This window comes from Otolemur garnettii, unplaced genomic scaffold, assembly GCF_000181295.1.
Source record: "Otolemur garnettii isolate 467f Iridium unplaced genomic scaffold, OtoGar3 scaffold00003, whole genome shotgun sequence".
In the NCBI taxonomy this organism is placed as follows: Eukaryota; Metazoa; Chordata; class Mammalia; order Primates; family Galagidae; genus Otolemur; species Otolemur garnettii.
In genome coordinates this window covers 42056769-42071390 of record NW_003852398.1, presented here as the reverse complement: position 1 = coordinate 42071390, position 14622 = coordinate 42056769, and positions in this window count along the sequence as shown.

Here is a 14622-nt window from a genome sequence, read left to right as displayed (position 1 = left end):
TGCTACCAGGTCTGACAGCTAGAAGGTGCCAAGCCAGGGTTAGAATGAGGAGTCTGTGCTTTCTAAGCCATAAGGCACCTGAACGGGTTCCACATGGCAGCTGCTTAAGCAAAGCCTGTTGAACTGAATTGAATCCCATTCCCTCAGCCTCACACCTCAGGGTCAAGGCCACCTCTTCACCTGGCCCCACCAGCAGTAACCCCAGGCTCATATCTCCCTCAGATCTGGAGGGAGCCACAGGAGTACAGAGGCCATTTCTGACCCTCCAGCTCTGTATCTGGGTTTTAACTTCAAAGGAGGAAAAAAGAACATATTTTCTTTCCCAATTTCCTTTCATTTGAATACGTGATTTCTACATTGTGCTGGATTTGTAGAAGCCCAGTTCCCCAGAGGAATTCCTCGAGAAGCCATCTGCTTGTGTGCTTCTGAGACGTCTTGGCAAACAAAAATGTAGGATGTTAATCAATCATAGAGGGCGGTTGCTTGCTCTTTCCCTGGAAGATGGGCATGTGCACGCCCTTGGGTATGAGCTGCATGGCCAGGGAGGCACAAATTCTGGGGTTATCTCTGACTCCTGTCGGGTCAGCTCTATGCAACCCAGAGCCTAGGGCAGCAACAAGGTCAGGACAGAGGGCCAGGTGAGGACTTACAGGGGCTTATACTTCATGTTAGAAATGCCATAGGCCATCACTATGTCTTTTCTCAGGGTAGACCCCACCCTGATAGGACCAGGGATATAGATGTAACATGTACAGGAGCAGCCAGCAGGAGTCAAGCCATGGGGCTGTCCCCAGGAGTATGGCTGGCCAATGTGATGCTGACCTTCAGATGTGGCTACTTAAGCTTCAACAAGGACACTGTGGGCAGGAAACCTGTGTTCTGTCTGAGACACAGCAGGCCACACACAGAGGTGGGCCTGTAAGTGCAGCCCTCCCTTCCAGGATGGCCACTGGCTCCAATTATCTCACTAGGAACCAAGGCAGTGTTGATAACAAATGTGTGAACAGACAAACCAGCTTCCAGGTAGAATCCTATAATGTAAAGCTTGATGGGCCCCAGAGTACATCTGGTCACCCACCTACTTCTATCAGTGAAGAAAGCCAAGCCCTGAGAAGAATGAGGACTCACCTAAGGACACGCTGCAGGACTCCTAATCCAGTGCTCGACCTAAGCACTCACCAGAACCACGTACTCCCAGGTTCCTGGTCAGCAGGGCCACCTTTCACCACCAGCAGGGAACAGACAGGAGAAGGTTGCCACCCCGAGCCATTCCTAGTCCACTCAAGGAACAACCACTGAAGTGGTTCTTCCATCCTCTTGGTCCTTCAGTTCCTCCCTCCAAGCTCCAAGGGTTCCTGTCACATGATCTGGCTGCCCCTGGTGTCTGGACAAAAAGGTTTTCAAAACTGAAAGGATTTCCTTTAATATTTCACACTACATGCAAAACAAAGCAGTCAGACCAGCCCGGGGCCTGAGCTGCTGCAGGGGATTAGGGATTCAACAGATAGAGAGTTGCTGCCCACATCCCGTCCTCCCCCGAGCCTCCTGGCCAGGTGAGCTTCATTTGCCATGAAGGAGAGTGTACAGACTGGCCATCGGACCAAATGCTCTGCCCAACCCGGGAAGCAACCAGTCTGTGAGCACAAGCCAGTGACAAGGCTCACCGAGCGGCCCCCAGCCAGCTGATGTGCTTGTGCTTGGCAGCAGCAATGTGCTGGAAGCTCACATGAGAAAGGCCCTGCCTGAAATCCATATGCGAGGAAATTTAGAGCTGTTAGTCCTCTGGTAGTTAGCAGGAGAATATAAAGTAATCAGAGGGCCCCAAGTTGTGCGTGTCGGAGGAGACCCACCTACTACTTGGCAGGCTTTCTGTAACAAAAGGGAACCCTGGGCATGTAAGTTTAGGAAACAGTAAAGAAAGTGTAACAGGATTCTTTCGCAGAGGGCCTTCCAGTTCATCGGGAATCTCCCTGACAGCTTTAACAGAGCACCTCCTAGGGCTCTACTCAATAGGACCTTCTGAAATGGAGCGAAGTCGTGTCTAAGGAAGTTCTGGAGACAGACGCCAATGTTCACAGGAGCCAAGTCTTTATGAGATCTTGGGTAACATAGCCTCCTCTTCCATGGGGCCTAAACTCCCCCACCTGGGAACTGCCAATGAGTAAGGGTGGCCCCAGCTCCAGGCCTGGTATTCACGTGGACATGTGGAGTGTAAGTGCAGAGGGGTCGATGCCCTCCCAGAAGCCCTCCTGTCTGCAAACCCACACTGGGCACAGAGCCTTGAGGCAGGCAGAGATCCCACTCAGACTGCGAGACACTCCATGCCTGTGGCTGGGGAAGCACCAAGTCTCCCGTCCTGCCCCCGCCCCAGTAGGAAGAGGTTATGCACTTTCCCCAAATTCTTAGTGATCTCAACTGTGCTGGGGGCGCCTCCCCTGGCCATCTTCCTAGCTGCCCTCACCTTGACAACAGAAAAGCCAAAGACCACATACACACGTGCACTACACTGCTCATTCGCCTACCTGTGTTTGCTAGGGCAACCCTTTGTGGGACATAAGACCTTGGCCACTTAGCAAGGAGGAAAGGGGCCTCGTGGTGCCCTGCAGGGTCAATCCCACCCCCAGCACCCTAAGCAGCCTTCTCTCTCAGTATATAGCCCTTGGGTGGGGGCAGTGAGGTACCAGACACATGTGTAAAACCACAGCATGGAGATTTCTAGCCACAAACAAGCCCATGCAAATGTCATGGACCATAGGAGTTCAGGGGACAGTGTGTGGCACATGGCCTTTATAAGATGCTGCAGGAATTCAGAAATAGCTGTTGGAGGCCGGGAAGATTTAGGGAAAGGAGTCTACAAAACAGGCTAACTTTGGAGAGGAGGGTGCTGAGAAGCAGCCATTCCAAACGGGGGCACAGTGAAAGCAAGGATGAAGAGGTGCAGCGAGACAGGACCCCACCCAGGGAGTGGACAGCGAGGAGCCGCCTTCCTGGCCGGGGCTGGTGCAGCTCATTCTGCACCAAGGTGAACTGGGGCCAACCCTTCCTCCTCCCACTGCCCCTGCAAGCTAGCATTTTCTTCTTCCCCTCCCCCCCCCCAAATTGTTTCCCTTTCTCAAAACAGCTACTTTGTAGCACTTTCTTGAGGGGCTTTAAATGGTTTTTGAAATATAAGCCTGGAGCTACAAATGCTGTCTGGCCAATTTACTGGAACACTTCACCTCCCCAGAAATTTCTACTCAAATGACTTTCCTTCTCCCACCACAAACAGAGCCTTTGGAGCAATGAGCCTTTTAGTCAACAATTCTAAGAAGTTTTAAAAGTCACTTTTAAAAGGCTGTCACAGCAAACCTGCTCAGCTCTATCTCTGCTCCTGAGGGACTGCCTGGTAGTGGCAGGAAGTAAGCAAGGTGGGACGTGGGTAGGTGGGGAGCAGCCTCCACCCATCATGCCGTGACAGGCCCCTGGGGCCCAGGGGGTCCTCAGAGCACATCTGCAGCCCAGGCGGCACTGGCATGATTTATCACAGGCAGGTTGTGGCCTTCACCTACTCGGGTCTGTCGGTTTGCTGGCTGCTTCTCCTCTCGCCAGCCTCCAAATATGTCTGTTCCTCAGGCCCCAGGCCTGGTCTGTCCCAACTCCCCACATAGGAGCCTAGTGCTATGACTTCAGTGACCATCTCTGGGCCATGCCTGTGTCTTCTGCCCAGACCCCTATATCCAGCTACCTCCCAGCATCTCTTTGAACTCAAAATGTCCAAGAAGAACACGTGCTTGTGTTTATTTCCTCCCAATCAGCTTCTTCCAGCCTTCTGCAGCCCAGCAGCGGCCCTACCACCCACCCAGGCCGTGAGCCTTGCCATCACCTAATGCCGCTCTTTGTCCAACTGGCTTTACCTCCAAACCATCCTGCATCCTATACTTCCTACCTCCTCCACTGGTACGGCACCCTGGGAACACCATCACCTCTCACCTGCAAAACAGTGCAGCCCCCCATCTGCACCCTACAGCAGCTGGGGAACTATCCTGCAGCTGGCATTGTCACAGCAGCATCTCCCCACCACCAACAACCAGTGCCTTGAAGTGTGAGGTTCACACAGTCAGATGCACCCCATCCTCCCCAGCAGGTGGCCTGGGGGCTAGAGGCACTGAGAGGAAGTGTGGGAGAGTCAGACAGCACCCACTCCTGCTGAACCCCTTCTGAGGGTTCTAGTGGGGTACAACCAAGTTTCTACTCCCAAGGGGTGAGCTGGGGTAGCACTTGCCCCTTCTAGGCAGCATGTCCCCCACTCAGAGCCTAGACATATAAACACACCTCTCCACCCCCATTCCCAGCCCTTTGTCTCATCAAAATCCAAAATCCAGTCCAGCACTCCAGCTCTTAGCTTAACCATCCCCTTCTCAAGTATGCTGCCAGACCCCTGCCGGCTAGGTCAGTGCTGAACTTTCTGGACCCCTGTGCTTTTCCCTCAGACCACTGTGCCCATTGCCCAGTAAGGTATTAACCACCTGGGTAATGTATTTGTTTGTGTTAAATACCTGACTTCCCACTGGCTCTAAGCCCTCACAGAGCTTAAAGACCTCTGGATTTGTCTTGTTTGAGGCTAATCCTCAGTGCCTGGCAAACAGTAGGTTCTCAGTAAATGTTGACTGAATAAATGTATAATCCTACAATTCCTAAGTAGGAGGTTGCCAGGAGCCAAAGAATCAAGAAGGTCAGAGGAGGGAGGAAGTGTCTGGATCACTCGTGGACAAGGTGCACTTAGACAGGAAACCTACCTCTGACAGTACACCGGGAAAAACCAGATGTGATTTTTCTTTTTAAGCTCATGGCAAATACCACATAATTGAGGGAAGCAAGAATCTATGCAATGCTCCAGGGGGAAGTCCAGCTTCTCCCAGGCCCAGTCACCCAACAGGGCTCTGGTCAGCCTTACCAGAGCTGGACAAGGGCCTGGCTGGCCTCCTGGCTACATATACATACGACAATGCTGGCTAAGCTGGGGCCCTCACGTGACATTTCTTCTCTGCCTAGAGAGGCACCCTCATCCCAGTCCAAGCCTCCTTCTATTCCAGTTAGTTCTGAAAATAGATTGCTGTACCTGCAACTTTTATTCCTTGGGGGAGCCATGCTGCCTGCTCTCCTTGTGGTCCTGTGGGGTTAACAATCACAGATCCCATCTCTCAGCCCCAGCCTCTGGCCACAGAGGTGGGCAGGAATAGCAGCCGAAATAATTATAGTGACACATCTCCCCCAACACAGTAATTGGGTCTAGTAGACAAAACCACAAGGCCAATCGTTTCCATGCTCATATATGGAGAAAAAACTTGCTTCCCTTGACTTGCCAAGCTATAAAAAATCACATATAGGAGCAGTTATTAGCCATCCTACCTGGTTACACAAGGGAAGCCCACTGCAGTAGAGAGAATAAACAGACAAGATCCCTGAGAAAGAGAAAGTGAGAGGAAAGAGTATCATCCGTGTTGCTGGATCCAGCCTTGCCTGAAGGCAGACGCCAAGGACACTGGGCTATGTGAGGCAATAAACAACCACTTTGGCTTGAGTGAGTTTACCTGTTGTTTATAAACAAGAGTCCAGATTATTTCAACTTTCATCGTTAGAAGCTCCCAGATGACCCCTGTGTGTCTGTGAATAAACTTGCTTCCTGAACCCCAGGCCAAGTGTCTAAGATTCCAGCCTGAGTGTAAGACCTGGCTGTGCCACAGTAAGGAAGAAGAAGAGAGATACCGACTGATCTCAGCCTCTCTGCTCCCACCCAATCCCCAGGGGCACATCTCCCCTTACAGGTCCTGTGTTTCCCCATTTTGGACTTAGGAAGCTTTGAATACAAGAGCCACAATTTCCATTCCCCAGCCCTTCTTTCCTTCTAAATGAGAATAAATTCTCTGGAAACTCACTACTCAATCACCATAGGGAGCAGAGACGTGGTCTTTGTGGGCAGAATAGAGATGCCCCTCTGAGCAGGGCTCCCTCCCATTCTTCATTCCTTCTGAAACTGTGTATTTGCTCCCTACCTTGTGTTAAGACCTGTTCTAGGAGTCAAGGCCATGAAGACCCTTATGCTAAACTGTCTACTGTCTACTGGTTTACACTGGCCTCCGTTTACACTCCTGCATTACAGGAGTATTCTAGAGGTCCTCATCAGTGAGGTTCCGTTAGATACTACCAATGAGAGGCACCCATGTACGACTCAGAAGGCAGAAAAGGTAAAGCCCTGATTTTCAGGTGGAAGCTGTGATAAGACAATTTCAAGTTTTGTCAATTGCCTCCAGGCTTCCTCTAAGAATCTCCCACTTCAGGGCTATAGGCAGTTGCAATCATTAGCTGCAGCTCCCATTAAATTCCTACATTTCCAAATTTCCTGAGCCTTTCTGGCCTTTGCTTCCCCATGCCTATCTGTAATGATTAGTTAAGCCTTTAAATCCCTACATTCAATCTCTTTCTGTTTAAAACATCTATAATGGTTCCCGGTTATTTTTTTTTCCTAAAGCACCTTGCCTTTACCCTGGATAAAGGCAGTAAAACCAAGGCCTCCCCACAGCTACCCAGATGAAAAGTTGGTTTTAACTGGCACTTGGGAAGAGCTTTGCCTGGTCACATTGTCCTCTGGCCCTGCCTTGCCCCCTACACCAGAGCAAATCAGCATGGCCAATGAGTGTATAGTCATGGAAAACATGACCAACCCTTATAGGATCACACCAAAGATAAGCAAACCGAGACTAATGGGTTATACTGTGGCTGAAAACTTACATACAGAATAAACTGTATCTCTGACCCCTAAACATTTAAAGAGCAAAATAAAACAACCCATGAAACAGTCTAACTACATATTAACTGATTATCCACCTGATATACAGAAAAGGACACAGAAAAGTCATTCATGCCAAACCCAATCACCCACTGTCACCTGTGCAGAGCCTTCCTTGGCTGAGTTTCTCAGCTCTCTTCTTGACTCTTAGAGCTGCTCCTAGTGGGATCCTCTTCACAGCCCCTCAGAAAGTCTTTCTCCTAATACCACCCTTCTCTTAGCTCCAACCCCACTGCCTTCTTGGTTCCTTAAGTCCTTCTGCTCATCCCTCCCAGAATCCCACTTTTGGTCCCCTAGTCTTAAAGCGCAGTACCCTCTCATCCACTTCACCCACCTCCCTCACTTCCCAACCCACCTCCCTGTCAGGCTAGAGAGTCAGGCCCCTGGAGAGGGAGGGAAGGAGAGCTTGGTCTCACCACTGAACACACCCGCGATCAGGCCCCTGCACTGCCAGGAAGTCCACCAGACACAACCCTGTAAAGAGTCTCTGCCTCCCCTTGGGCTGCATCACCCGAGAGTCCCCTGAGCTGTCCCAATTTGGTGTATGCCCCGCGAGGAAGGAGTGTGTCATGCTCCAGTCAAAGGGTGGAGAAGGACGAATGAAAAACTCAACCTGCCACGTGTGCATGTGGAAAAATTTCACTGTACAACAGTGATGAGGTGATGGAGTTATTTTTTAAGATTCCCTGTTATATGATCTTTTTAATAAAAAGAAAATAAATAAGAGATCATTGACCTCCCAGGTCTTCCTGAAGGTTTGTATGAGTGCTGAGATTAGCCCGGCAGCACCACAGAAATACTTTCCCTTTCCCTCCTCTCCTGCATAGCTGTCCCACATCCAGGACGCCCTGTGTCCTACTTTCTGCTCAGTTCTCCCAACACACCTGAGGCTCCATGGTGCTGTTATTTAAACATTGCTCTGAGTTTGAACCGTGTGGAGACTGTGGGTATAGCCCCCTCAAGCCCCCCTTAGCTGAAGGTCACTGCTCTAACTCCATGCGGCTGAGTTAGCATCACAGTCAGGGCTGTGGACCCAGACTCCACCCCCCAGGCAGAAGGGTCGTTCCAGTTGACCAGTTTGCTTACAATCCCATGTATGGTAGATAGCCTAATGGAATTTGATGGAATCGCCCCAGCCGATATTGCTAACTTTTCTTTTATCTTCTGTCCCGAAAACCTGTCAAACTCATCATTGCTGGCCCACAAAACAAATTTATTTTTTTGAGTTATGTAGGAAAAAATTGAAGTTGAAATGCTGTGAGGGTAGAGGCTTTTATATTGGTGTCAGGCATCCGTGAAATCTAATGGAGCTGTTCTTTGACAACATTATCAGTGTTTGGCTAATTTGGTAGAGTAGACAACGTCCTCTATTGATCAGGAAGAATAGGAGGCACGGTCCTGGGAAAGCAAGAGAGTTGGCTCATCGCGGATAATTTGCTTCTGCTATTCATCCTGCAGATAGGCACTCAATTACAGAGGCGCTCATAGGTAAATTTCCATTCATTCTTTTATCACCTCGCAAATGAAATCGTCATTTTTAGAATAGCTTGAAGCAGAGATGCATGTCAGTAAACAATAGGGCAGGCTTCCTTATCACAGTATATTTTGTCCCAATTATTTGTTCTTCTACCCCACAGAAAGCTCTGCAACTAATTCACATATTTGGCCCCTTCTTGCCTATGTTATTAATGCTGCCAGATTGGGTCGCTCATAAACAGAAACAGGAGTAAAACTTTCCTGAGCTCCATGTTTAGGGGTGTTAGTCCAGAGGTAAGGCCAGATGAAGAACAGGGCTCTTGTCCCTAAGGAACCCTTGAGTGTGGCTAAGGGGCCACACCAGGAGTATTAGCTTCAGGTACCAGTTATATTGTCCCCTAACTGGGGAGCAAAGCAGGGTTATGCTTATTTCCGGAGCAGGACTTGGAGTAACCTGGATCAGGGCACCCTACTGTGCATAAATGGAAAGACAAGAAACCCAGATGCTGGTCCACAGCAGATGTCCCTGGAGGGAACCCAGGCCTTGCAGAGCCCACCTGGCCAGGGGGAGCCCAGGGCTTACCCACATGCCCCATGCTGGCTGAGAGGCCTGTTGAGGGTGCTCCAGGAGAGAATTCAGAGGTGAGCTGTCAGTCACACCCACCCCTGTGAGTATGCATGATGCTGAGGACATCTCTGAGTCCTCGCAGTAATAGCGGGATTCCTGCTGTGGTTAAGCAGCCTCTTCACATCAAGTGGTCCGCTGGACCAGGAGAGGAGGCTGGGAAGAAAGTATGCATCTCTTCTCCTCTCGGTTCCTCAGTCTCCCGACAGCCTGGCAGGGCTAATATTTACTCACTGTGGCTAAAATGCTCAGCGCCTTGTGGGGAAATGCAAGCACAATCCCCCAAGTGCCGCTCAACTCACCTGGCTCGTGGTGGGAGACTGAGTTCCCATTGTATTTCTGTAAATAGAATTCTACTTCAGTTTTCTTCTTAAAACATTCTTTTACAGCTGGCTTCTCTGGGATCAAAGGTGATCCTGACACTTTAAATGGAGGACAAATGGAGTAATCAGAGAGGATGGCCCGCAAACAGACGTTTAACCGCATGGGAGGCCGCCCACACCCAAGGAAGCCACACAAGCCACTTCTCTCCCTTCTTCCCACCAGGTGAATGTGGCCTCTGACAGTCAGTGAGGCTGCTCCATAAGCAGTAAAGAGCTATAGACATGGTCTGTTGAGGCAATGGAAACCAGAGGCCTTCAGTAAACAGGTCAGGGGACGGAGAGCCACAGGGCTGTCTATTGAAGCACCACTGATCAGAGGTCATGTCCTCTCACTGCAAAAACCAAATGGAGCTAAGAGAGACCCAAGCCACATGTTTAGACAGCATCTACTCACAGCTTCTGAGCCTATCCTGTCCCTTGATGATAGAGATGGTGTCTTCTCAGTGTGCTTAGGGAGAACCTTCTTGAGCTCTACACTGAATCCTCCCCACACCCAGGTGTCCGGCACTCAGCTTCCCAGGCACTCACACACTGCCCTCTGCTACCTCTGATATGTCCCATCTGTCTCTCCACCTACCAGACACTATGAACTCCCTGGAGAAAAGGGGAGTTTGGTGGCACAGCCTCAAATAAATCCTTGTAGGATTACACAATGAACTTCAAGTTTTTAAGGCATAAAATATGAAATCCTCAACTGAAGCTTTATTTGTTTAATATAATCAAATATTTAATTTTCTCCCAGGATTTAAACTTCTATAAATGTTGTCCCTCCAAATTAGATCACAAGAGGCTCCTATCTTTAAGATGCAGCACACTTCCAACAGAACACAACATGCGTTTGTCTAAGGAGCCACGGTGCTGACAGCACATGGAACCCATGGGGCTGGACTCAGGGAGGACCCCAGGACAGAGCAGGCTCAAAGGAACAAAGTCACGCCACTCAATCTGGGGCACATCTGGTGATGCTCAATCTCCAGTCCGGATGGTCCAAGTCAATTAACTGCTACCAGACATGACTCTCGTCATCTCGTCCTCAAACCCAGCCAAGCTTGAGGGCTAGTGTGGGGCTGGGAACCAAGGAGAACACCTGCAGCTGGAAGTCCAGATGTTAAGGGACTTCAGTGTGAACTTCACAGTATTAAAAATAAAATCCAAAAATTAAAGAGAAAAGTTAAGTATGCCATCTTGGCTTGTATCCTTCAGGATGACTTTGAAAGCCTGATGGTAAAACTGAGCCCTCTGGAAGGCTTCTTTCTTCCCTCGTACCTCCCCCAAAGTCATTGAAAGAGGACATCCAGGAACAAGCAAGCTAGGATCACTCAGCGGCCCCTCCATGCTTCTGTGCTGGGGAGAAGGTGGAAAAATATGGGGCCTATGTGACAACCCAAGCACTCTAAGGGACAATGTGCCCTTCATTCACTCCCCTGCACCCCCCCAAACCAAACCTGACTGAACCCAGAAAATAGAACAAAGAAATGAATTCAGCAAAACCACCAGGACTGTCAGATCCATAGGATGCACAGTGACCAGTAACTCAATCTGCAGTTGTTTTGAACAGGTTGTAGGAACTTGAGTATAGGGCCAGAAGCGAGATGAGCCATTTCTTGTCAATAGGTAAGATGACCTCAGAATGGACCATGGGTCCTGGTGACAGGGACAGGGGATTGCAGGAGGGATTGCTGCCCCCAAGTACTTAGTCTGATGTGTTCCAGCAGCCCCTCCTGGGCCTGCACCCTACTTTTGGTAGAACTGGTTTCAGTAAAGAAGATCTGGGGTATTAAATGCTCAAAGAAATAATATCTACCCCTAAGTCCGCATAGCACACAAGAAAAAGGAATAAGGAAGGAAGGAAGGAAGGAAGGAAGGAAGGAAGGAAGGAAAGAACATTTTATAGAAGTAAATGCCAAACTACCACATGACCAAATGAGACCAGTTCACAGCAAAGCAGAAAGACAAAGGAAGGAGCCTGTCTTTCCTCACGCTCCACAGCCAAAGGATTGACCACTCCAGGCAGCTCTCCCACCAAAGCGAATCTTGAGTTTATCCACCTCTTTCCACCTCCACTGGAAAGAAAGAAAGTGTCCTGGTTCACTTATCACCATCTGTCTAGAAATACCCCCTCTGTGAGCCCTCTTGCTACCATCCTTGTCTCTCCATGGCCCACCATCACAGAGGAGCCAGACTGGGCACAATCACTTGCTGCTTGAAAGCCTTAGACCAGGCCGGGCGTGGTGGCTCACACCTATAATCCTAGCACTCTGGGAGGCCAAGGTGGGTAGATTGACTGAGCTTAGGAGTTCAAGACCTGCCTGAGCAAGAGTGAGAGCCCCATCTCTAAAAAAAAAAATAGCTAGGCATTGTGGCAGATCCCCATAGTCCCAGCTACTTGGGACCCTGAGGCAAAAGGATCTCTTGAGTCCAGGAGTTTGAGGTTACTGTGAGCTATGACACCATAGCACTCTACCAAAGGTGACAAAGTAAGACTCTGTCTCAAAAAACATAAAAAATAATAAAAATTAAAAAAGAAAGTCTTAAACTAAAGAGTCCCCAGACCCTTACCATGGCTACAAGGCCTCTCATGATCTGTCCCCAACACTTCTCCACCTTCAGTTCTATCAAGCCCTTTCCTATGTGTCCTCCTTCTGGTCCTCAGATATGCCACACTTGGCCCAGCCTTGGGGCCTTTGCACTAGCTGATCCCTCTGCCTCGAGTGTCTGGCTTTCACATTTCCACACGATGGACTCCTAATTATTCAAATACCAGCTCAAGAATCACCTCCTTACAGACGTCTTGTAGACTACCTGATTTTAGGTCCCCACTCCCCTTTCCTCATTTTCGACTCAGTGTCCCTGCTTTATCCTCCTTCATGTAACTCTCATTGCCTAACAGCATCCTGCTCGTTTTCTGTATTTGGTAATTGTCTTTTTTCACTGTGGAAGGTAAGATTCAGGAGAGTAGGAGCTTACCTGCTGTGTCCACCCCTGCATCCTACTGCTCAGGTCAGTGCCTGGCACTTAGTAGATGCTTAATAAATTATTGATGACTATTTTCCACACTGTCTGACACGGTGGCTACTAGGCTGGTTCCCCCATGGTAGCACTACTGTTTTGAACAAAGCAAAAACACAAACTTGGCTGGGGTTTCCAAAAGAAAGTTTGCCAGAAGATGCCTCCTCTTGAGCTATCTTGTTAACTTTCTATAGCAAGCCACAGAAGAGCAGACTCTGACAATATAGAAGCTAAGATGGGCTAGTGAGCCTCTCAACCACACACCCGTACTCATCTCCAGGAGTCATCAGCCTCCTGTCCAGTAAGGAGACTGATGTGACTCCTCCACATTGTCCTATAGAAATAGAAGGTAAGGCAAGCATAGTGACTCACACCCGTAATCCTAGTAATCTTAACACGCTGGGAGGATTGCTTGACATCAGGAGCTCAAGACCAGCCTGAGCAAGAATAAGACCCTCTCTCTCTCTACAAAAAAATAGAAAAATTAACCAGGCATGGTGGCATACCTGTAGTCCCAGCTACTCAGGAGGCTGAGGCAGGAGAATCACTTGAGCCTAGGAGTTTGAGGTTGCAGTGAGCTATGATGATACCACTACACTGTAGCCTGAGACTCTATCTTTAAAAAAGAAAAAGAAAAAAAAAATAGAAGGTAAGCAATGACTGTGAGCCACATACATAATTTTGAATTGTCTTATGGCCACATTTTTAAAAAGGAAAAAAACATGTGAAATCAATTTTAATAATACATTCTATCTAGCCCAATATATCTAAAACATTATCACTTTAATCAATATAAAAAATTAATTGGATACTTTACATATTTTTAAAGCAAGCCTGTGGGTGTATTTTATACTTACCAAACCTCTCTATGAACTAGCCACATTTCAGGGACGCACTAGCCACATATGGTTGTGGCTACTGTCTTGAACTGGGGGTGCAGAGAATAACCAGGCTTCACACATGGTAGGGTTGAGCTAAGCATAATATCAAATTTGAGATTCATTTTGTTCTCATATATTTAATCTTTTTACACAGTGCAGGCTTTCCTGCCTTAAGATTAAAATACAAAGCCTGCACTGATTTTTATTCTTTTCCCCTACATTTCTCTAACAGATTCCTCTGCAGTGCCTTGAATTCACTGCCTGTGTAAATGCTAGGAGCTAGTCCTCCCCTACCAAGGAACAGAAGCAGCGTTGTCCCCCACATGGCATTGCTATTATTAGGCTCCTGTGTTTCCTGGCTTCTGGTCTACCGAGAGACTACAACAGTTTATTAACTGACTTTAAAAGGAATCTGTTTCTAATAGTAGAATTAATGAATCCTATAAACCAGTTACACAGGGTGAGAGCAATTCCATTCCAAAGAAACAAGATGCTTATTTGAAAATCTTAGTGTATGGAGGAATCACATGCCTTCTTGTTAACAAATTCCACCCCTGGCTCCTACCACAGCTTATTGTCCTGGGCCAACCACCCTACAGCAAGGGCTGTGAAAGCAGGGAGTGTCACCAACAAGGGCAATAACAGCCTGATGAAGTGAGAATGTAAAACCTGACACTAATATTCCCGTGCATTCCTCTTTGGGTGGACCCAGTGCAGAAAGAGTGAGGAATTCAACTGAATCTATTACAGGGAGTGTTTCCTGAGGGCCAGGCCAGCTGGGTCTCGGCACAAGGCTGGGGTTGGGGGAGAAAAAAGAGAAAACTAGACATGATGTGCCCCTTCCAGCGGGAGATGGTAAGGAAGCCACAGTTTGTTTTAGAAAGCAAAAGTCTTCTGCTGTTCAGTATAATGAACATGTCCCTGTTTTGGAAGCCAAAGTGGGCAGCAGTCCCTAGGAGTGGAGGGTGTTAATGGATAATCCTTATTCTATGCCAGTGGCCCTGGCACGCCATGGAAGACAATGACACCACCTGGCCCAGGGGATATGTCAGACTGGAAATAGGCCAATGAAAAACACCGGGAACTGCTAGACTTCCTTCTCCCTCTCTTTGCTTTCTCTGGAAGGAAAATATTTGGACAATTTAGAGGCACAAGAAGTTAAGCTTTCTATCACAAAAAAAAATAAGGGCCAGAGAAGGCCCAGACAGTGCAAAGCAGTAAATGGAACAACTGGGCAGATAGCAGAAGGTAGCCCAGTCGGCAGGCAGGGCCAGAGCTCAGTGCTAACATCAATCAGTGTTATTTCTAAACAAACTGCTACCCTGGGGAAATAGTTTTAAATTGTCTCAAAAACAGAACAAGGGACCTCAATGATGAGGAATAACTAGAGTTTAGTGAGGAAAGTTCTGAACTGTGCCCAAG